Below are 24,564 nucleotides of genomic sequence, written 5' to 3'. Positions count from 1 at the left end.
TGGCAATGCCAGTGCCCTTCCATTCTTCAGAGCTCAAAACCACAACAAGGCCTTAAAAACTTGGAACAGTCGGTGTGTCGACCCAAAGAGCACCAGTTATCGGTGGCGACGGGGATGTCAGAGAAGCAAGAAATGACTTTACCCTGCCCCCTGTGTGTCGATCCCTGGGTAGAGGTACACAAACTGAAGCAAAAGTGAGCACGTGCCTTCACAAGAAGGAATGATGCAACCGGGCGCACAGATCATTAATGTGTGTGTTTATATAAACTATGGCTGGGTGTAGTTTGCGAAGTAGCGCTACACGTAGCTACGCGAAGTTCACTTCGCACTATGCGAACTGCGTAGTATGCAGTTCGCACTGTGCAAGATAACGTTTTCTATGATTGCACTGTGCGGACAAGCATCCGGTACTGTGCAATCTTTGAAAACGGCATCATGCACAGTGTGAGCAGTAGTTTACTGCCGCTCGAGTAGATTTTTACTCGAGCAGCAGCTTTCTCAACGCGGACTGGTAGTTTCTCATAGCGAGCGGTCACGAGCATACACAACCACTCGCAATGAGAAACCTGACCTCCCCGACGAGGAAAAAGTCTCGCCGGGATGTCATTTTGCTTGCTCGCGGTCGCCAACTTGACGTTGAGGACCGCGAGCAAGCAAAAAATGACCACTGCACTATGCTACGCTACGCATGTTTGCACTGTGCTACGTGCAGTTTGCGTAGTGCGAAGTAGCGCAAACTTCGCAAACTACGCGAGCGTAGCGTAGTGCTTTGCCCAGGGTTAATATGAACCTTTAGTGTGCGTGCACACATGCCCAGCAGGCTGGCTCACAAGAGTACCCACTGTTCGATGAAAGGATAGACAGACCGATTGAATGACGGACTGACCATCAGACAGATAGAGACAGGTGGTCAGGTAGATAGACAGACAGACAGATAGGCAGGCAGGCAGGCAGACAGACAGACAGATAGGCGGCTCATTGTGAACACTGACTGTAAACTATTTCCAGGCATTTTCACAGATTCCATCTCTAAAGCAGCAAGTCGCCCATGACGGGATGGATAGCAAAATAAATAAACAAAGGACTAAATAAAAAATAACAATTAAACCCTTTACATCTAATTGTACTGTTGTTTCTAGAGAGCTTGTGTTCTCAAGGATGGACTCGGTCTGTGCTTTCCCGGGTTCTGTGCCTCAGATTTCCGCACTGGAGAGACAACTTGGCGAATGCCATAAGGGATCAAGAGGGGGCAGCTGCTCAAACACACTCTGAGCCCCCTCCCCTACGACTGTCTAAACCAGTGGTCTCCCATGTTCATGGGCCACCTGGAGGATGAGACTGTTGATTTGGGGGGGAGGGGCTGGATAGATCCAGCATGGGAGAGGGTAAGAGGAAGGGATGAAAGCAGAGCAGCTACATGCAAGCCTGCAGGGTCGGATTGGGAACACAATTTGGCCTGGGCACTCCTAAAAAAGTGGCCCACATTCCTGAATCACACCTGTTCACTAAACAGCATTTGGCTAGTCTCATCGGGCTCATTTTTAGAGAAATGTTTGATAAATGATGTATTTTAAAGCTCATAGAGCCAGAAACATTGGTGGAAACTAGAAGCAGTACATTTTGGCGGGCGGGCGAAGTGAAATAAGGTGGCCCAAAGGTCACTACACCTGATATGGCTATGGTGGCAGTTTTTTTTACCCACCATTACCACTACTTTAATGCCCTTACCAGTACGAAAATGAAGAAAAACATCTAAAGCTGGTATTTTCTCCCCTGATTGATATGTCCTTTAAAGTTTGAACAGTAAACGTAAGGTTAAAGCAGTTTAAAACGTGGTCTAAAGATTCTTTAATGATCCATGGCTGATAGTTAAAACTAAACAAAGGAAGAAACGCCATGTTAAGAAGGAATACAGACTTTTTTTATTATTGAATAAAGAATCCTCTCTCATTATTAAGTTCCAGCCTTTGCAGATTCTTAAAAAATGAGCAAACAGAAGGTTATTTTTTTATTGTAGTTTTATATAGCATAGCAGCCCGTCCCGACGCTGTCCGGGTATGAAATAGAATGTGTGTAATGTGTGTATTTGACAAGGTCAATTTATTTTAAAATCTTGCGGTAGACAACATTTTTTGTTTCATTAGAATCGGGACGGAGAAGGCCTAGCTGCAGCCCTGGTTGATGTTAGCAGGCGCGTGTAATGTCGTTGAATGAGAGAGTTATCAGCCGCGGGTAAATCCGTTTACTGAGAGAGTTGAGTGACAGCGAGTAGGAGATGGTGCAGTAATTGTCTCCGCAGACACGCTCAGTTGCGTGCTCCCCCGCTTGAGGCCCAGCTGCAGCCCTTGTTGATGTTATCAGGCGCGTGTAATTAGTGTACTGATCCGCCGCCTGAGCACAGCTAGAGCCCTGGTTGATGGTAGCAGGTGCGTGTAATTTCGTTGAATGAGAGAGTTCAGTAACAGCGCGCAGGAGAGGCTTCAGTAACGTTACTTACCACGCCTCCAGCTGAACGCCATTGTCACGCCCCCAGCAGACGATCTTCTGATTAATGTACGACCCACATGGCATGAAGGGCAGAACGTAGCACACGCCCCCAGCATTTCTCACGCCCCCAGCGTGCCCCTTGATGCAGCGCAATTGCGTTCACATGGCATGAAGGCCGGACACACGCCCCCAGCGTTACTCATGCCCCCAGCGTTTCTCACGCCCCCAGTGTGCCCCTTGATGCTGCGCAGCAACGTAATTGGCACTTGCATGTACGACTCACATGGCATGAAGGGCGGACACACGCCCCCAGCATTTGTCACACCCCCAGCGTTTGTCACGCCCCCAGCACACGCCCACAGCCCACGATAGGATGGCTGTACCACACGCCCCCAGCGTTAGTCACGCCCCCAGCCCACACCCACACCCACAGCACAACGCAGACACTCCCACAAGGGACTACTTTGCTGGCACGGTTCTTTTACCTTTTAAATGTATATGGTGGCCGTCTGCATAGCCTATGTCCTTCTGCTGCAACTGCCCTTCCAACGCTGTATTGGGTGTTGTGATTGGTGCTGTGGTTACTGAGATTACCCGCCTCAAAGGTTTGGGCTCTCTCTTTATAATATTAATATGGATAAACTCAGCCAAATGGCACAATTATATGAGCAGCAGTTACATTACAGAAGATCAAATTCATTTTTATTTTAGGCCTTGCACAATTAAGTCATTTGCCCAGAATCACATGGTACCACATTAGGCAGCTCTGACACTAACATTACATTATCTAAATGTTCTGCCCTGTAAGAAGGTGCTTTACAGTGAGATTTATGCAAACACCCACCCATACCCCCAAGGCCTAAAAGACAGTGTAGCCGAGGTGTCAAGAACAGACTCTCAGCAAGGCCATTCACTTACTCACCCCAGCCCAGCTAACTGTAGCCTCAGGGTGATGGCCTGGCAGGGGAGGAGTGATGAAAAGCACAGTGCTGCCGCTGCTCCAGGGGAGCGGAGGTGATAATGGCCCACAGCAGGGGAGTGGGACATTGCTTCTGGGCATCTGCGCCGGCCCACAGGAGGCCAAGATAAAATCTGCAGCGGAAAGAACAATATTGGCATAGCGACGCTGCTGAAAGCAACACCCCGAGCCTCCTTGCTCATGATGCTACCCCAACCACCCCCGTACAGTGGCCTGGTGGGGAAGGCAATAAGGCTCTGTGGGCCGGTTGTCAAAAACCGGCCCACTGGTGACCATTAGGCACCCGCCCATCGGCCAATGCCCGACACCCCGCCTTCCCAATCCGATGCTGCACGCCAGGATTTAAAGTTGCAGGCACTTTTAAGAAGCGCTTAATGTCCATAATAATTAAAAGAACATCGCATGGTGTGGCACAGGGACTAGGAGGGCATGAAAGCATGGCGGGAGAAAGCCTGCACTTTTTTTTCGCTGTGCAGGATGAGAGAACACTGCTTTTGGAGCCTGAGTATGGATCGTCAGTCCACATTGCCCTTTGAGTATCCAGAGGAGGGGTTGTGATGCTATATAGTGCACATGAATTTCACACTCTACAGGACATGCCCCAGCTGTGCACAAGTGAAGAATGGGCCAACATTAGCCTGTCTGAGTCTGTCAGAGCCTGGATGAAGCTGAGATGGGCCACTCCTCTTGATTGATTTTTAAATTAGAGGTCTCCTTGCCATTACAGAATCCATTACGGGTAAAAGGAAGTCTGTTAATGTATTAGGCATTCATGAATACACCGCGACGCCATCCATTGTCAATTTTTTAAATTTCGAGAGTTGGAGGCCCTTAACAGCGAGGCTTTTGCAATGGAGCCAAGGATTATATCAAAGCAGGCTCTATCTTCTATGGACAATTCTAGAGGTTTTAGATCAAATCCGTACATTTACATGAACCATTGTTTATTCGAGCAAATTTGTCAGAAGTCCACTTACTTTGTTCACCAAGCACGAAAATGAAGAAAGCAACCCCATGTATGACTCACCCAAAAGGAAATATCATTTTGATTGGGATTAGTTCTTGTAATTGTAAGAGTGGGGACCAGTTTGGGTCAACTGGAAAGGAAGAGTTTACCATTTTACAACTGTCTCTGGCCAACATGGTATCAACTGCCAAGGGCATATTGAGGGTGCTATTAATGTTATGTTAGGCTCTGTTTTTAGTGAGTTAAAGGGTATCTTGTATACCCTGTCTGTGTTGTTGGATTATGATAACAAACTGTAATGTTCAGGCTGGGCACATAAACAATTCTGACTCTAGGCCTATTGTGCAAACTCATGTCAAAAGATCTGAATCTATGGCACATAATAGACCCAGTAGGGAATGTAGGTAACTTAAGGACAAAAGGATGAATAATACATTGGCACCAACGTTGAACCCTTGTCCGCACAAGAGTTAAGACCAGCAATCTGATACTCTGATACTTTGCCGGTTTGTACACCCTCATTGAGATCCCTTGCCACCTTGCATGTACCCCCAGAGGTGACACCCTAAGTTATCCTCAGAGTAGTTTCCTGTTTATGGGGTAGTCAATTTGAAGACTGGCCTGAGCTGAAGAATAAGGTAGTGCACTGGTTGGCTAAACAGGAGTGATGGTCATCTAGAGCACTGACCTGATTCTGCCATTGGGAAGGTGGACATCCTAGGTGTGTGCACTGAGACACAAGAGGCTGGTTCTCAAGCTCCAGGGGTCACAGGGTCGACCAATGCACACAATAGTCAACAAGAGTCTGCAGGCCATCACCAGAAGAACATGATAGAAGTCCTGGGTCACATACATCCTGAACTGCACAGGCTCCAGACTGGTTTGTTTCTATGGTGGGAAGTTCTAAAGTGGCTGCACGAGATTTTGGAAATCTCAGTGGCCATTTTGGATCTGGGCGGTAGTAATACAACTCCCTTTGGACAACGCCCTTGGTAGGCAATCAATGCTCTTCCTGAAAGGGCATTTCTCATCTTGTCTCAGTTAATCTCAGTGGATTGCAACATATTGACTGACTGACTGATGGTATTTATAAAGCGCAGTGTTGCCGCGGCGTCTTGGCGCTGAGGTAAGGAGACTGAGCTATAACCACTGACACATTAGGGTTGGGAAAAAAGCCATGTCTTGATTTCTTTCCTAAAATCTGACCTATTTGGTGCCTTTCTCAAATATACAGGTAGTGTGTTCTAGAGTTTAGATGCTAAAAAGGAAAACCGTTTTCCTCCACATCTTGCTCTTTTTATCTTAGGAATTTGCATTAGGCCACAGGTGGATGTCCTTAAAGGCCTTAAAGGAAGGTAGTGTGAAAACAAAGATTTCACATCCTCAGCCCCGCCCTCAAACAGGGCTTTATGCCCCAGACAGAGCGTCTTGAAATAAATATGTCGTCATACAGGAAGCCAGTGGAGCTGTTTTATAGCTTTTATAGCACTTTTATAGCACTTTTATGGTGACCTGAGCCACAAGGGTTGTGAAGCCTCATGCCCACATAGCTTATGGTACAAAAGTTGGTAACGTGTCTAACTTGTACTATTTACAGATTGGTGTGCCTGTAGCGGTATTGTTAGCCCTGTTTGCTACTGGTGGGACTCCCTGTCCCAGAACTCACCACGGTTTGCAGGAGGTGCTTGCGGCCAATTCCCCCGGACTACATCATGAAAAACACTCTCCGCCTACTGCAATGTGGGACTCGCCTGGGCACAGCCCGGGCTACGGGCAAGCCCATCCTGCGCCTGTCAGCACCAGGCAGAGACAGGACATGGCCACCCCCTTTGGCCCCATGCCAAGATCAACAGAGCGTAAGACTTGTATTTGGGTCCATTGTATTGCGCCTTTCCCCCCACATGGAGTGTGTATTGTATGGGCCTTTTTAGACTTCTTTTTCGATCGAACAACTCATATTGACCCAGCAAGTTCTCGCCCAATATTCATACCCATTTCCAAACAGTGCCACTCCTTCTCTGTAGCTTCTTATTTCTGTCTTACTGGAGTTTTGAAGTGACATAGGCTTATGACCTTTTGCTCTTAGGAACTACCGCTGAGCAGCAATGAGCTCCACTGGTCAAACTCACAGTGTTACTCTGTGGGTCTCCCCATTGGTTGGTCCCAGGCCCAAGCTAAATGGCTGACTGAGGGCAGGGGAGAGGGAAGTTGTGTCGGCTAATTTACAAAGAAATTGGGAAATTGGGCCAGCTAAATACATTGGAGGCGACAATTGAGGTTATTATTCCAAGTTACGTTTATGTTATTCCATTTATTCTTCCTGATTTGTATATGCCTTAACCTAGCAATTGTGCAGTCCAATTGGTTTGGGGTGGTTTTAACGATATTTATCTATTTTTTATTGTTGTTAATGAAATCATCGTTTGCAAGCGGGTATGTAATTCTTGCCATTCATATATGGTTAACTTGGCCTCTCAAATGGACCTAAAATGGTGGCTAGTGACTGGATTATAGAAACTGAGTAACTTGGGGTACTTTTAAGCAGGGCTTACCATACATACATAAACAGCGGAGGGGCAGGGCATGAGGGTGCTTGGTTGAACTATTATTTCACTTCTCTTCTCTGCTTCTGTTCTTGTCTGCTATATATGGACACTTAGTAATTGTGCCATTCGGGTAAAACTCAAAACTAATGATAAAGGCAAAGAAACAACCCAGGAATCCACCTGATAATTCCACCCTGGATGAGATAATAGAAGAGGTCGAAGACATCCTCGCTCCAAAAACGAAAGAAAAGAAACTTGGGAGAGGTAGTAAGGGGGCCATTCACTAAGCCGTCCACTGATAGCGCTATAATACAGGCTAGCGCAGAGGTTCATTCCCATATACCACCACTCACCATAAACAGCCAACATAGCCCCCAACCAGCACAGGCATCGAATCCGCCCAAACCTACTGCAGCAGTAAGCATTGAATGCTCTAACAGGTTTCACATGCTAGGAACCATTGAGGTAAAATGTCTGACCGTGTCCAGCCGACTACCAATGCTATAAACGCTATAAGGCCCATAAGCACCCCGGAGGCAGAAAAAGCATCAATAAACCTAAAGCTAATCTCTCTAAAAGAAGAGATATCAGAACTGAGAAAATACATGGGCAGGCTATCAAAGGTACTAAATGATAAATCAGATAATCGAGCAGGTCTACTGTCTACCATAACTCTTGCTGCACCCCAGATTAAGGAGAGCAAGGTTTGCCCACAGAATAGCACAGAGACCAGGGGTAGGATTAGCGCAATCCAGAGCACCCTGCTTCACCTAGCGACTTGGAACACCAATACGAATGTACAGGCTAGCATGATAGCCAGTTGGTCTGATGTTTGCCATTTAAGGCAGGTGGACAGGACTGAAGAGTGCTTACAGGGACCTGAAGAGAGGCCTGCCCAACCAAATATGACCCTTATTACCGTCTACAGGGGACCGAAGAACAAAGCACCAAGGGTCCACCCTTAAGTTTCATGATATAAATATAATAAACATCCCAAACATTCCACCAGGTAGATGGAAGATGCAGGATTCTCTAACAAAACAAATCTATTCATTGGCTAAGGCAAGTCAGAGGACGTATGTCAATCATCAGAGAGGACATACTTAATGCCTCTCGTTTCACGGACAAACCTTCCCTGACTGACCATATTAGCCTTTGGCTAATTAACCACAAAATTACTGAAGGCCTAATAGCCTTGGAACATAGGTTCAGGTGCACTTCAGGTACTCAAACAAGGCTCAAGCTAAATGCTCCATTGGCAGTTGTCAATCATAACACCAACGGCCCCTTTCATTTATTTTAACTATTCCACCCAGTCCCTCATTCGGAAGACCATCGAGCAAATTTGTCAGAAGTCGACTGACTAAAGGAATCTCAGGGAGTGAGTGACACAGTAGAGAGACTGCATATAGTAATGTTAGAAGACAACTCTCCTCTGCCAATTCTTGAGGGCGAACACTACAAAGAAGTGATTGGATAAGCACTGTGTACAATGGAACTTCAACTTCCTGATTTAGAAACGGAATAGTGTAGTCCTAACTTGCAAAGCAACACAAAGTAGAATTCTATCCCAGTAGAGATTCTAAGACTATTGTCTTGGAACTTAGCAGGCCTCAGGGGTAAACTATCAGATCCGAAGTGGGTGCATTTATAAATAACTATCTTTCTTATTGTCGAATCCAAGAGACGTGGGCTACTGAGACGGTTTACAGAACAAGGTACACAACATTTTCATACAAATGCAGTCCCATCACCTGCGGGAAGAGCGTCAGGAGGCCTGCTGGCCTAACGAAGATCAGATGTGTTTTTTGAAAGAAAGAGAATCCCAATTGACAGTGGATACCTACTGGGTATAGTGATATCATCAGGAAGTAGGCCAGGGCCCAAACATATTGCCATCATAAATGTGTATGTACGGTCTGTCTTGGTTAAAGTATAATCCCCTACAATAGATCGACTCTCTGAGATAATCGCAGGAGATTGCAATGTACAACTATCTGTAGGACTGCTAGACTAGAGGATGCCCGATTCATTTTCCGTAGTATGACATTCTACCCAGTGGAGGTTGATGACTGAAAGTACTCAGGGCCACAGGTCAAATTTTGGAAATTCTTCCGGCACATCAGATGAAGATCCTAAATTGCTCTACTTTGGCTGACCAACCCCCATGCCTAACCTTCAAAAGAGGAGAGTACACTAACCCTGGGCGAAGTACTACGCTACGCTTGCGTAGTTTGTGAAGTTTGTGCTACTTCACACTACGCGAATTGCACGTAGCACAGTGCAAACACGCGTAGCGTGGCATAGTGCAGCAGTAATTTTTTGCTTTCTCGCGGTCCTCCACGTCAAGTTGGCAACCGCGAGCGTGCAAAATGACATCCTGGTGAGACTTTTTCCTCATTCGCAATCAGCAACATCAAGTTGCCAATTGCGAGCGTGGAAAATAAACCTACCGGCGAGATTCTCAACGCAGGGAGGTCAGGTTTCTCATTGCGAGTGGTCGTGTATGCTCGCGACCGCTCGCGATGAGAAACTACCAGTCCGCGTTGAGAAAGCTGCCGCTTGAGTAGAAATCTACTTGAGCGGCAGAAAACGACCGCTTGCACTGTGCAAGATGCGGTTTTTACTGATTGCACAGTGCGGACAAGCATCCGGCATTGTGCAATCAGTGCGAACAGCATTCTACACAGTGCACTACGCAGTTCACCTAGCTACACGTAGCTCGCATAGTGCGAAGTGCACTTCGCGTAGATACGCATAGCAAAACTGCGCCCAGGGTTAGTGTACACAAGCAATGTACACTACATTTTCATAGATAATTTCCTTTGGTTGCCGGTAATTGACATGTTGTTCGCACTTAGGATGGACGGCGACCATGAAGCACTTACTGTCCACCTTTTTACAACAGCTATTTGGATCCAATTCTTTCAAGTAATATTGACATACATGATGTTATGCCAAGTGATAATAGATGGAGAGTTGAGTGGGCATCAATAGTAGAAAATGCTTCCATCCAGTCCCCAATCTATAAGTCATTTGTGGACGTATTGACCCCTTTTGAGATGGCAATCAATAGTTTGCCTACCTTCTTATAAAACTAATAAAGGGGGAAAATCACTCACAAAATATCTCAGACTGGTCTACACAATAATGCCAGCATGCCAAAATAGTGCTTTTAGAAGCAGTAAAAGAAGGGCATTATAAAAATATCAGCAAGGCAAAAAGAGGCTACGGGGCAATCTAAAGTAAGACCAAAAGATGCTGGGCAACAGCACAGTGGGAATATCGTACTTTCTCTGAAATAGCAAAATTAAGGCATTTTGGAATGTAATATCAAATGGTATTCACACTCTAGTTAACAATATTGATGTGGCACTGCAACCAGCACAGCCCTTAAACATGATAAAGAGGGAAAAAGCTCCAGACCCCAATGGCATCTGCAGCTACCTATTTTTGTCTCACCCTGATATCTGGGTCCCTTATCTGAATACTTTGACAAATGTCATTATGAGAGGAGGGTCTATCATGCCATTTTGGTTGGTGGCCATAATTGTACCTATCTATGGGCCTGATTCACAAAAGTAATCTGAGACAAAATCCTAAATTTACGACTTTCGGTATTAATTAAAGACATTTAGGAGTAGTAAAATTAGTATTCCTAACTTTACTACTAAATTTACGACTTTCGGTATTCATATAAGGTATTTAGGAGTAGTAAAGTTTGTCCTGATTACCTTTGGCCTGATTACGATATTGGGTGGTCGGACCGCGACTGCTATCGAGGCTGTCAGGAGACTGACTGACAAGCAGTTGGTTTTCCGGCCGCCCAATGACAATGCAACCGCCTGGCTGGCAGTCAGAAAGTGCTCATTTACACTGTGGCTTGTGCTGTGTGCACATCCACGTACTGTGTGCCATGCATCAATTGGTACCTGGCACACGGTGCACGGAGGTAGGAAGGGGCACTACATCTGACAGTAGGCCACATTAAAAACGTAAGCATGAATTTGGGCAAACCCGGTTTCTTTGATGTTTATGATTCCCTTTGCACTCTTTCCAAAGCTAACATAAAAAAAATTGTTGGTTTAGCGGAAAGAGCAGGGTGCAGGGGGAAGTAAACAAACCACCAAGTAACCCTGCCCATCCCTAGTGTTAACAAATGAGGTTATGCAATTATATATAGGAGTGGTGAATAGCTCGGAAGCTATGTTTATGTTGACAAGTTTTAGTCTTCAAACCATTCATTTTTTTCTTGCTTCCCTCAGACTGCTCAGTGGTCAAGGTATCCTTCTTGTTGTCCGCGTGATGGTTACTGTTCTCAGTTTTCCTCATTCATTTTTTTTTTTTGTGTACATTTTCTAAGGTCCCATAGTTGTGCTATCTGAGACCATTGGCCAATCACTTTTCCGTCAGACAATGTAGACCTGTACTGTTATTTCAACAGCAGTTGCAATCAATTGATATCTGTTTTGCTGCAATGTCCTTTATGCAACAGGCACTTAAGAAAAGGAAAAGCATGCCGGTAATCAAATGAGATATATTAATGAAATATTTAGTATTGTAGATATTAGCATCAGCATCCCTTTCTTTACTGTATAAAATTATTTTACTCAATGAAATCAATTTTTATCATAGGAACTGTTTTAATTATTAATATGATTATTATTGATGTATTGTTAACTTTTATGATTTGTTAAACAGAATAAAGATGTTATTGAATTCAATTGGATTTATTCCAAGAGTACTCCATCGAAGCTAAGACTGTACCATTGTCCCAAAAATTATTTCTCAAATGCTTTTGTGAATTCAAATTTACTTCCATACGAAAAAATGTTTGTGAGACAAAATGTTGCGTGTTTGCATTTACACATAGATAGGTGGTCTGCAACTGCACTTGTTAACTTTTACATTTTATCCTGTGTTACATAGTTTTCTCAGTAGACCACCCCTTCTCCTACCATCCGAATCAGTTTTGTAGGGCTCCCTCCCAGCCCTCATTGGGGTTACAGATTTGCACATGTGCTTCACAGGAGTACATTTCCATATCCTGCATGGACTGTGCATGCTATGTTTGAGAATATCCACAAACCTGTGAGTTTGTGGGTGTACACGTATGGAAGCATGATTGACTGTCCTATGATGCATAGAACCAACTTCTGGAAGCACATTTGCTCAGACCTAAAGTTTTAGCATATTATTATGCGACAACAAATTCCCTTTAACAGCCAATTCACATTTTATAAACATAAAACACAACTTTATACAATCAATGGAGGTATTTACACTATTCAGTTAATCTTAGATGCACAAAGACCTCTGTGAATCCAGGGCACAGTTATTTACAAGTGGTTTTGTGAATTCGGACCTCAGTACATTATGCTTTTAAAGACCATCATTTGGATTTCCAGACCTAGTTTGCATTGTGTGATGACATTTAAATACCACAGAAACAGAGGCACACTTATGAAGTAAATATCAGTAGTACTAAGCACTTAATTCCTACTTGAATCTTCTTAATGCATATACATCTCATGGTTCTACTATTCAGTGTTACAAATATACAACTTCTTAGTCTCATTTGGTATTTTATCACTTAGCTAACATATGTTGTCTTTTGATTCATTTACAGATTACAAAGAACCCCAGTGTCCAAGGAGACCATCCTCTGATCGAAAACATAATGAAGAGTATAGTTCACAAAGGCATCTACCCAGTAGTGTGGTTTAGGGCGGGAACACAGAATACAAAACATGCACAATACCTCTTTATAAACAAGGAAAAAGTCAAAGTGTAATTTTTATGAGGAACTGATGTGTAATCTTCCAAAATGAAGAGTGGCACTGTACAACTCTGGTAAGGTCATTACAATAAATTGTTTGATTGTGCATATAATTATTGGGCAACAGAAGAGCGTATTATAGCAGGGCTTCTCCAGAACAGTTCTGAGAGATGCTACCCAGCAAAGTATGTTTGGAGACTCATGCAATCTTTAAAAACGAATACAATGCTCACAGTTGCTTTAGATGCATTCTAGGTCACATTCAGGGAAACGTTAGGTAATTTCAATTTCTAAAAGACTACTATTGCGACAAACACACTCACAATTACACAAGTTAAAATACCTCATATTGCCGAAAACATAGACAGTGCTTCCAAATTCACTAAGAGAAAGATTCAAAGTAGAGTCATACACACCACCTAAACCATGTAGTGTTGCGCTGAACTACCTTGTAAATCGTACCGGGATAAAGGTTTCCATCCCAGTGTTTAATACCCCACCACATAATTGGCTATGGTCTCACAACCATCTTGCTTCTGTAGTACGATATATGATGTTTAAAGCTGTCCTAAGTATAAACACTTGCAGTGGCTTTTCATAGATTTGGTACAAGGTGCCTCACCTGCTACAGTTTCTACTTATTCATTAAAGCCTGAAAAAGGCAGCTGTGCCACATCCGTCAATCTAGGAGTCAAATTTGGGAGACATTCTCAGGAAAGGGGGGCACTCAAGCTTCCAAAAAAGACAATTATTAACCATTATACGCCATTCATTACACTGTGAGCACAGGCCAATAAGTCATAGCCCCAAAAACAAAATGCATAGACATGCTTACTCATACACAAAACGAATTTAAACGGAGGTAACTGCTAAATTTTAGGATTAGCTCTGATGAACAGGCCCACACACCTTCAATATATTGATATTAAGATAAAAAAGAAATTTGAAGACATTAAGGACCTTAAGGACCACCGAACCCATGGTGGACCACCCTGAGACCACCAGCACCACCGCGATCAATGATCCCATTGAGCCGGCGGTCTTTCACTGGCAGGAACATGCTGGTGGTGACGCAGCTGGCACAGCAGAGCATATTCCGAGTTGCCATTTCACCGCCCTTTTCATGGTGGTGAACCCGCCATGAAAAGGGTGGTGGAATGTCAACAAAGGGGGCCCTAACTGGGCTCCCTGCCGAACATGGGCCTGGGGTTTCATGTGGGGGGATAATTGTAGTGCCTCTCCGGATTTGCACCCCCCTTCCTGCACAATGTAGCATACTTGCCACACAATGCAGTCAGCGCTCTGACTGAGGCGGTCTGCATGATAGACTCTTCTATGAGCCAAGCAGACCACCACAGTCAGACCATCACAGGACCGCCCGTCAGACCAGGATTTAACTCCTAATCTGGGTAGCAGTCACATCACAGCTTTGGCGGTCCTACAGTAAATGGCACGTTGCACCATCCACTGTAGGACCACCTAAGTCGTAATAAGGCCCTTAGGCCCAGATGTAGGTAAAATAGATTTACCGATTCTTAATTACCGAATTTTACCGATTCGGTAATTAAGAATCGGCAAATCTGAGGGGTGGATATGTAGGTATTCCAGATGTGCTTGAATACCGATTCGGAACAATTCGGTATACCGAATCGGTAATGCCCATTCATTCCTATGGGCTTTGAAGCCCATAGGAATGAATGGGCATTACCGATTCGGTATTTACCGAATCGGTAAATACCGATTTTCACAAGGGTGCAGGGGGTGTCACTTTGACACCCTCTGGCCCCCCCCAAAACAGGCTCGGGTGCCATGTGATAGGCATACATGCCCTAAGGGCAGGTCTGCCTGTCATATGGCATAGGTGTGCATGCACACATGTGCATGCCCACCGGAATCGGTATTTTACCATCAAATTGGATTTGATGGTAAAATACCGATTCGGTAAGGCTTTTGGGACTCAGAAGAGTCCCACCTACATCTCAGATTTACCGAATCGGTAAAACTACCGATTCGGTATTTTACAGAATTGGTAAATTTACCGATTCGGTAAATTTACCGATTCTGTAAAATATTGCCCCTACATACCGAAAACCCATTTACCGGTCGGTAACGGCCGAAATCGTCCGTTACCGGTCGGTAAATGGCCTGAAACGGCCACCTACATCTGGCCCCTAGACTTTGAATTTTCTTCTGCACTGAGTACTACATTTAGATATAAATATTGGATATTATTTTTATTTCAGGATATCCAAATGAAAACACAGAGAAGGTGGAATCAATGTGTAAGGAATTGGTGTTGAAGAGTCCCATAGCAGATGGTACTGGGCTCCAATTGTAACAACATGAGGCTACGATTGTAACAACTGGGATCTTATACTATAAGTGTTCCTGGCAACAGTACAGTGCAACCCCCAACTCAGAACCAAGTACTCATTTTTAGAACTTGACTCTCAAGGTAACCAGACAGACCAGTCTGAGGATTAGTCCAAGGGGAGGTGCTGTGGTCTAGAGGTTCATAATTCACCAACGCGAAAAAGATCACCCAATACTTAACTGTTGAGTGAGTGCCTTTTCTCATAAAAAAGAAAAGTATGGTTTGTATTTTTTTGTATGTAATTTATTGTGTGTTTTATTCTATATGTTTAAGATTGTTTTGAACTTGTGTTTTTAGTAAGATAATTTATTAATTATGAAATTCTTGAATTTTGTTCTTTTTAGGTGTAATATTGATGAAAAATGATGGACTTATAATTGTTTTAGCAGCAGAATATTGGGTTTTTAGGAAATGAGGGTGGGGAGATTTTGAAAAAGTGTGCATTTAAAAGTAAATTGATTGTTACATATTTTAATTGAATGCAAATGAATATTGTAACAATTATAAATATATTTGTTGCAATTTTTTTATACATAATTTATAGTTTAGTAAAATTTAAAATATATTAATTATGATAAATGTTAAAAAATATATTTTATAGTAAATATTAAAGCAGATATAGGAATTAAAAATATACAAAAATTAATTATTATAGTGAATATTATTTCTAAAAATTGATATGAGATTCACATTTTATTTTTAAAACAAAATATTTAATGAATGAATATATTTCCAAATTTGTTTATGCTGAAAAACATGCAATTTTAAAAATCATTACTTTCAGATGTATTTCAAAAAAATTGGCTTTATATAATTTTTAACTGTTCATTTTGGATTATGATTTTCTTTTGTTTTTATCGTTCAAATTTGTGGCATGGTAGTAAATATTTGCAAACTATATTAATGATTGAAAATAGTATAAGTATTAAAATATTCTTTAATATAAAGTTTAAATATGAATAAATAGGTTTGTAGTTTTGGTTAGTGTGTATGATGAGTACAAATTAGTTTATGTCACATATCCTAAATTTAGTGTGAGTATGGAGGAATTACTGTTTAAATAAAATGTTTAGATTGTTGTTGAAATAGTAAATTTTACCAATTTTGTGTCCAACAATTTCCCAAAATTGGTATAGTTTTGAGAGGGAATAGTAAATGTAACTCCTTTAGTGTCCAACACCTTCCACCAATTGGGTTACATTTGAGTGGTATTAGTAAATTTAACTCCTTTAGTGTCCAACACCTTCCCCAAATTGGTGTAGATTGGAGTGGCAATAGTAACTGTCACCTCTTTTGTGTCCAACACCTTCACCAAATTGGTATAGATTGGAATGGCAATAATAAATGTCACCCCTTTGGTGTTCAACACTTCCCCAAATTGGTTTAAAATGGACTTGGAATAGTGAATGGCTCCCCTTTACTGTCCAACACTTTCTTAATAATGGTTTACGGAGCAGAGTGATTATATCATCTGAGGGGTTTAGTGTAAAATCCTTTGTATAAATTGTATTTGTATGTAGTTGAAATAGTTTGTGTTATTTAATTTGTATTGTTGGTGTTTAGAAATATAATACAATAATAGTTGAATGGTTATAATAAATAATATAATTAATTACATCTTTTTATAGACTAAAGACATGCAACACATTTTTCTAATATTATTCATGTTTTCAAAAGTTAACTCAATAAATATTTTATATTTATATTTCAAATTAAATAGAAAGGAATTAGTTACTTACCTGTACACTATAGTTCTCCAGTATTATCTTTCATAGATTCACATGCTTGTATCTTCCCCGTCGTCATGGTGGGAGTCTCACGGTAACAGAATGACCAAAGCAGTATCATAGAGAAGAAAAACTGCATAGAAAAGCCCCTAGGGACTGTAGTATTTGGTAACCAGACCTCCTCATTGTTTGGTCCAAAAGTCAGACAATCAGCATTGCTGCCCTGCCCTCACACTCCCCAGCAGAAGCTTCCTGCCTCAGATTTCCGGCCCCAAGTGAGAGACCTATATAAATACCGAGACAATAAGTTCTGCCTGAGAAACGGGGAGGTGGGCGGGCGCATGTGAATCTATGAAAGATAATACTGGAGAACTATAGTGTACAGGTAAGTAACTAATTCCTTCTCCAGTATTACATCTTTCACAGATTCACATGCTTGTATCAGAGTAGTAAGTAGTACCCATAAAGCCTGCAGCGTTTCCAGGATAGAACCCAGAAGGAAGTTCTGCAGCTGAAATATCGTTAGAACATGATCTGAAAATATACCGGGCAGATAAGAATAGAAAACCATGTATAACAAAATCAGATTCTACATATAGATATATAAATATATATATATACATACACACATTGCATAGAGTATTAATAGAGAAATACAGAATACCTTATTGAAACAGACGTTTCAGAACAGCTTGCCCCACTGCTGTGTCCTCTTTCCACGCAGTGTCAAGACAGTAGTGCTTGGTAAATGAATGCACACTCTTCCAAGTCGCTGCTCTGCAGATGTCAGGGAGAGACACTCCTGCAAATAAGGCTATCGATGTCACCATCTTTCTTGTGGAATGAGCAGTCACTCTGGAATGAAGCGGCTGTCCAGCTTTCTCATGACACTTAATGATAGCCGATGATATCCATCTGGCGATACTCAGTCTTGACAGAGGTAGCCCTTTCCTCTGACCTTCAAATGCAATGAATAACTGTTTAGATTTGCGGAATGTTCTTGTTCGTTCGATGTAGAATTTTAAACATCTAGCGATGTCCAAAGAGTGCAGCGCTCTTTCTGCTTCAGATGAAGGATTGTTGAAGAAGGTAGGCAAAATAACTGGCTCATTCAAGTGAAAAGAAGTAGGGACCTTGGGTATAAACTTAGGATTTGTCCGTAGTATAACCCTGTCCTGTCGAAATTGCAGAAAAGGCTCTTCCACCGAAAAGGCTTGTATTTCGCTAACTCTCCTCGCCGAGGTCAGAGCTAGCAGCAGGGCTGTCTTCCAAGAGAGGAATTGTAATTCTGTCTTGTGTATAGGCTCGAATGGTGGCCTCATAAGCTGCGTCAAGACTGTATTGAGATGCCAGGGTACTGGCGGTCGTAGAATGGGTGGAAAAGCTCGAAAGAGCCCTTTAACGAATTCTTTTATCAGCCTATGGGACCAGAGAGACGGCTCGTCTGGTGTTCTCCTAAATCTTGAAATCGCCGCCAAATGCACCTTCAGCGAGGCATGAGACAGACCTGCTTTTGATAACGACCACAGGTATGGCAGAATACCTTCTGGGGGTACCGTCAATGGATGTAGACTTTGACTAGTACACCAGTGACAGAAGCGTGTCCATTTGGCTGTGTATGTCTTGTTGGTTGACATAGCTCTGGATTGTGAAAGTATTTGTCGGCAGTCTTGTGGAATACTCATGGCTTGAAATTCCCGCTCATGAGGTTCCATGCGAATAATTTTAGCGATGGTAGGTCCGGATGCAGAATTTGTCCGTTGCTCATTGATATGAGGCTCTGGAATGTCGGGAATTGCACCTTGTTGCCTTTCGACATCTGCAGCAGATCTGAAAACCATGCCTGCCTCGGCCAAGCTGGTGCTAACAGAATGACATGACATGGTTCCGATCTCATTTTGCGAATCACTCGTGGTATTAAAGGAATTGGTGGGAACGCGTAAGCGAACATTCCCGTCCAGTCCATGTGAAATGCATTTCCTTTGGAATCCCGCTGAGGGTACGTGGACGCAAACTGATCGCATTTCGAATTGTCTCGGGTTGCGAACAAGTCGAACGTTGGTGTGCCCCATCTTTGGAATACTCTGTGAAGCTGAGTGTCGTTCAGTTCCCACTCGTGCAGCACACTTGTCGTGCGACTCAGGACGTCTGCTCTTGTGTTGAGGATGCCTTGTATATGCTGCACCCGAATAGAAATGTTGTGTTTTAACAGCCATTTCCAAATTTTTTGCGCCAGCGCCGAAAGAGGTTTGGATCTTATTCCTCCTTGCTTCAGAAGATAAAACATAGTCGTGGTGCTGTCCGTCTGAATGAGCACCGACGAGTTCTGTATTCTGGGAAGGAAAGCTTGGAGCCCCAGAAACACCGCTTTGAGTTCCAACAGATTTATGTGAAGCTGTGCTTCCCACTCTGACCAGTGGCCCTGGATCTCCAGCTCCTGGAGATGCGTGCCCCATCCTTGCAACGAAGCGTCTGTCGTCATCACATATTCGTGAGTTTGAGGTACAAAGATGAGACCCTGATTCAAGTTCCTCTGAACCTTCCACCATGACATGGCCACCTTCATACACTGAGTGATGGTAATCCGATCTTCGAAGGTTCATTTTGACTGTACCCACTGCTCGTCTAGATGTTCCTGTAAGACGGCAGTTTGGAATCAGTGGGATGTAAGAGGACATCATCCCTAACAAGGATTTGTACATCCGTACAAAAGTGAACCTTTTTGTTTGAAGGGATGTTGCAAGGCTTATTATTTTTCTCATCCTTTCCTCGGATGGGTATGCTTTCGTTTCCCTGGTGCATATCCATGCCCAATCCCTTGGGCTGGAATCAGTGAAGACTTTTCCAAGTTGGTTCTTAGTCCTAACCGATGGAAAAGGCGGATGCAGCACTGAAGGGACCCTCTGGCTCTTGTGAATGATGGTCCTGTCACCAGCCAATCGTCGAGATATGGGTAAATGCAATGCCCATTCAACCTTAAGTGGGCCGCCACCGGGGCCATGCATTTGGTAAACACCCTCGGGCCGATTTGAGGCCAAAAGGTAACACCTTGAATTGGAAATGGCGACTCTCCACAGCGAACCTTAAAAACTTCCTGTGCATCCGATGAATTGGGATATGGAAGTATGCATCCATGAGATCCAGTGACGCCATGTAGTCTTTCTCTTATAACATTAGAAGGATCTCTTGCAAGGAAAGCATTCGGAAGGGAATTTTCTTTATGTATTGATTCAGATCTCTCAAATCCAGTACCTGTCTCCACTTCAGAGATTGTTTCTTTTTGATGAGGAAGAAATGCGAATAGAAGCCTTTCCCTCGGTGTTGTTGAGGTACTTCCTCTATAGCCCCCTTCTGCAATAGTGAAAGGACTTCCGTTTGCAGCTCCTGACGATGTTGGTGATGCCTGTGCACCGGGGGGTGATCTGGTGGCATTTCCACAAACTCCAGGGTATGGCCTCTGCTTATTACGTCCAAAACCCATTTGTCTGATGTTCTGGATATCCAGTTGTTGAAGTATTGAGACAGATAGTGGTCGTTTTCCGGGATCTGCTGTGTGGGGAGCGCCTGCCTGAAATCATTGTCGTTTGTTAGACTGTTGATTCCTCCCTCTATTGGAGGACTTGCCCCTAGACTGCTGCTGGTAAGAGGAGTTGGAGGTCCTGTACTGATTGCCTGTATTGTATGGCCTATATCCTTGTTGGTTATAAGGTTGATATCTGTTGGTCTGAAAAGAAGACCTCTGATTAAATTGACCCCTTGCCCCTCTTTTACGAAAGGACTGGAACCGTCCTTGCTGAAGAGATCCCAGCACTCTAGCTGTATCCGTGTCTGATTTAATACCCTGCAGCGGATGTATGACGTTAGAACGCATACGTTTACCACGACCTACCATTACAACGCGGTCGTAACAACGAAAGTTGTTACCACGCATAGCGCTGGGGGGGCGCAAAATTAAACAATTTAATTTACTATTCCAACACCAGTCCCCGTGGATAGTAGGGAAGGTGTTGGGATAGTAAATTAAATCATTTCCTATCCTTGAGCGCCCCCCAGCGCAATGCGTGGTAACAACTTTCGTTGTTACGACCGCGTTGTAATGGTAGGTCGTGGTAACGCGCGCGTTGTAAGCGTTGCATACCCCTGCAGCGCCTCGTCGACGTGCTTTCCGAATAGATTTTCGCCATCAAAAGGCATGTCTACAATCTTTGCTTGCACCTCCGGACGAAAGGACGTTGCCTTTAGCCAACCCTGTCTCCGGAGCGAAACTGCTCCTGCCATCTGCCTGAACGCCATAGAGGATACATCCATGGCAATGTCAATAGATTCTGATGCAGACTTTGCCCCATCTCGAAGGATAGCCGCTGCCTCTTCTTTCTTATCGTCCGGCAGTGCAGACAGAATGGGTGCCAAATCACACCACATTTGCCTATTAAAACGGCTAATAAGGGCCATAGCGTTGGCTGCTTTAATCGTAGAGGCTGCCATGACCGCAAACCTCTTCCCGGCCCCATCCATCCTCCATCCTTCCTTATCTGGCGGCACCAATGAAGTAGCAACTGGATTCTTTGAGCGCCTCTGCGCCGCCTGCGTCACCACCGACTCCGGTCTCGGGTGTCCTATAAGACAGGCCGCAGCAGACTCTGGTGCTCTATATTTCTTTTCGATTCTAGGAACCGAAACCGCGATGGAAGCGGGTGTCTTTAAAATTTTCAGGCCTTCTTCCCAAACGTGAGGGATAATCGGAATTGAGCGAGCAGATTTCCTGGCGTCATCTTTAAAATCATATAAGAAACATTCAGTTTCTTTAACCTCCATATCCAAATCAAACCTCTTAGCCGCTTTCTCCATAATGTCATGAAAACCTCCAATGTCCTGAGGAGGGGAAGTGGTTGGAGGCGGAATAGGTGAAGGAGCCGACGGCAAAATGTACTCATTCCATTCCTGTCCAGTAGAGTCTTGTACAAGCTCACCTTCCTCAGGCTGATCATCATCATCAGACTCTGTCAGATCATCCCGGATTGTTATCACTGGTGGTGACCTTACCACCTGCTCCTGTGGAGTAGAATGGTTCTTCGGAGGTTGCGATGTAACCACCGGTGTAGATGACGGCGGCGCATTTGCCTCCGGGAAACGGCGATAATAGTCATTAATCATGAATCTCAGGTCAGAGACAAGAGAAGTAGGTATGGAGACAGACTCTTCTCGCGACTCCTCTCACGACTCTTCTTGCTGCTCGTCCTCATCATTATAATTACATGTTTCCTGGAAAGATTCATATCTCGTAGATTGAGCTCTCTCCTTGAAGGAATACACCTCTTCCTCGTCTGTACTTGGCTCTTTATTTTGAGTTGTGAGGGGCTGTAGGCCGCACCTGATGACTCCTCTCCTTCTGAATCCTGTTCCAGTAAAGAAGATGGTGGTAGAGGCGAAATCTGGGTCAACGCCGTTAATTCTGCAGATTTGCTTATAGTCGCTGAGCCCCTTGACGACTGAAAAGAACGAATAGATATCATAGTCTTCGACTGTGGCGATTTAAAAGCCTTTCCTGTTGAAAATACAGTCGTCGTCGACGGTGTCGTCGACGACATAGCCATCGTCGACGGAGTCGTCGTCACCAAAGTCGTCGTCGACGAGACCGCCGTCGACGGGGTCTCCGTCGACGGAATCGTCGACGTCTTCGTCGTCGTCGAGCCTTTCGAAGACGTCGTCGACGTTTTTTTCGTCGACGGAATGGTCATACTCGTCGTCGACGCCTTAAATACTACCGTCGACGGAGCCACCGTCGTCGAAACAGTCGTCGTCGATGGTGAAGTCGTCGACGGGGCTGAAGACTTTACCACAGATTTTCCAGAAGAAACCAGTGAACTGGTCGACGGAGCAGACACTGCCCCTTTCTGACCTGACGGCTTCTTGAGGGGAGTAAGAGGGAGAGATGACGCCACCTTCTCCTTTGATTGAACCTTTTTAGGCTCCACCCTCTCCTCAGAAAGTGAGGCCTTTCTCTTTTTAGGAGTTAATTTAGAAGATTCTTCCCCAGAAACTGAGTCTGATGCGGCCTTCTTCTTTCGAAGCCACAACAGCAGACAAGCCTCTCTGTCCCTCAGAGTTTTTGCAGAGAAGGTTCTACAATATTTACAATCCTTGGCCACATGCTTAGGATGAAGGCAATATAAGCAGTCCTTTTGAGGATCTTCCGAGAAAAGCCTAGCTTTTCCACAGGATCTGCAAGGTCTGAAAAGCCTCTTCTTAGAGCTTTCAGCCATTATGAAAGAAATTAGGTACACACAATACCTTAATCCAGATGAAAAGATAGTAGAAATAAAAGGTCAATAGTTCACTCAGGAACAGCAAAACTGAGCAGAGCTCAGGGAGACTCCTTTCTCACACGAAGGCGGTTGGAAATCTGAGGCAGGAAGCTTCTGCTGGGGAGTGTGAGGGCAGGGCAGCAATACTGATTGGCTGACTTTTGGACCAAACAATGAGGAGGTCTGGTTACCAAATACTACAGTCCCTAGGGGCTTTGCTATGCAGTTTTTCTTCTCTATGATACTGCTTTGGTCATTCTGTTACCGTGAGACTCCCACCATGACGAAGGGGAAGATACAAGCATGTGAATCTATGAAAGATGTAATACTGGAGAACAGTTATATATAGAGATAATTAAATATTTGCATGTTGAACCTTTCCACTTTTTTCCTTTGTTTAACACTTTTTTTACTTTTGTTAAATTATTTTATATGCACATTTTCAATTAGTATATAATAAATAATTAAATATATTTTATAGTATAATATTTAATTGTATACTGTACAATGTTTTAACATTTTTCTACAACATGTTTTGACATGTTTTGTTCTTTAATATTTTTTAGCATTTATTTAATACATTTGTTCAAAATGTTTACATTTTTCCCATTCATTTCTATGGAGAGATAGTCTTTTTTTCTAGTTTAATTTTGCAGCAATTTTTCTTTACCACTACCTTCTACTTTGCAGTCTATTTGTATCATTTTTAGACTATTTTCTGGGATCCCGGTTGCAGTAAGATGCTGCTGTTCGTTGGAACAGGTAAGTTCTTTTTCAAGGAGTTTTCAAGGGTTTTGAGTATAGGGAGGTAAATGTAAATGTAAATGTCATGGTATTTATAGAGCGCACTGTCACCAGACGGTCACGTTGCGGTGTCGCCTATTCGGCTTCCTGGCGCTAATACTCATACCGCTGTGGAACCCCTCCTGGCTTTCCCTATGAAGTGTCCACTCCTGGGCACCCCAGGGTGAAGCCAGGCATCCTTAGTGCTGTTGGGGCCGGTGTGGAGGCTAAGCAAGCTATTGCCCAGAGTTGCAGCATGGGGCCCGTGATTAGAATATGCACCGAGGCGAGAATTAAAGGTCCGAGGAAATTGAGCCCGAGACCCCGCCGAGGCGGGAATCGAACCCTGGTCCCTGGCCAGAACTCTGCATTAGGGTCTGCCGCTCTAACCATTGAGCCACACTCCTCCTCCGAGGTTTAGGGGATCTAGAGCAGTGACACTCAAATGACGGCCCGGCGGCCACATCCGGCTCTTCTGACCTTTGCATGCAGCCCCGTGGTCAACAGCAGCACTGGGCTGCTGCTTACTCTAATCAACACTAACATCAAAAAAATTAACAGGCATTAGCTACCCCGCTCAGGGACACACGCCGCCTCGGCACCCTAGCTAATTCTAA

The sequence above is a fragment of the Lissotriton helveticus genome, chromosome 2_1, assembly GCF_964261635.1.
Source record: "Lissotriton helveticus chromosome 2_1, aLisHel1.1, whole genome shotgun sequence".
NCBI lineage: Eukaryota > Metazoa > Chordata > Amphibia > Caudata > Salamandridae > Lissotriton > Lissotriton helveticus.
This window is presented reverse-complemented; position numbering follows the sequence as displayed.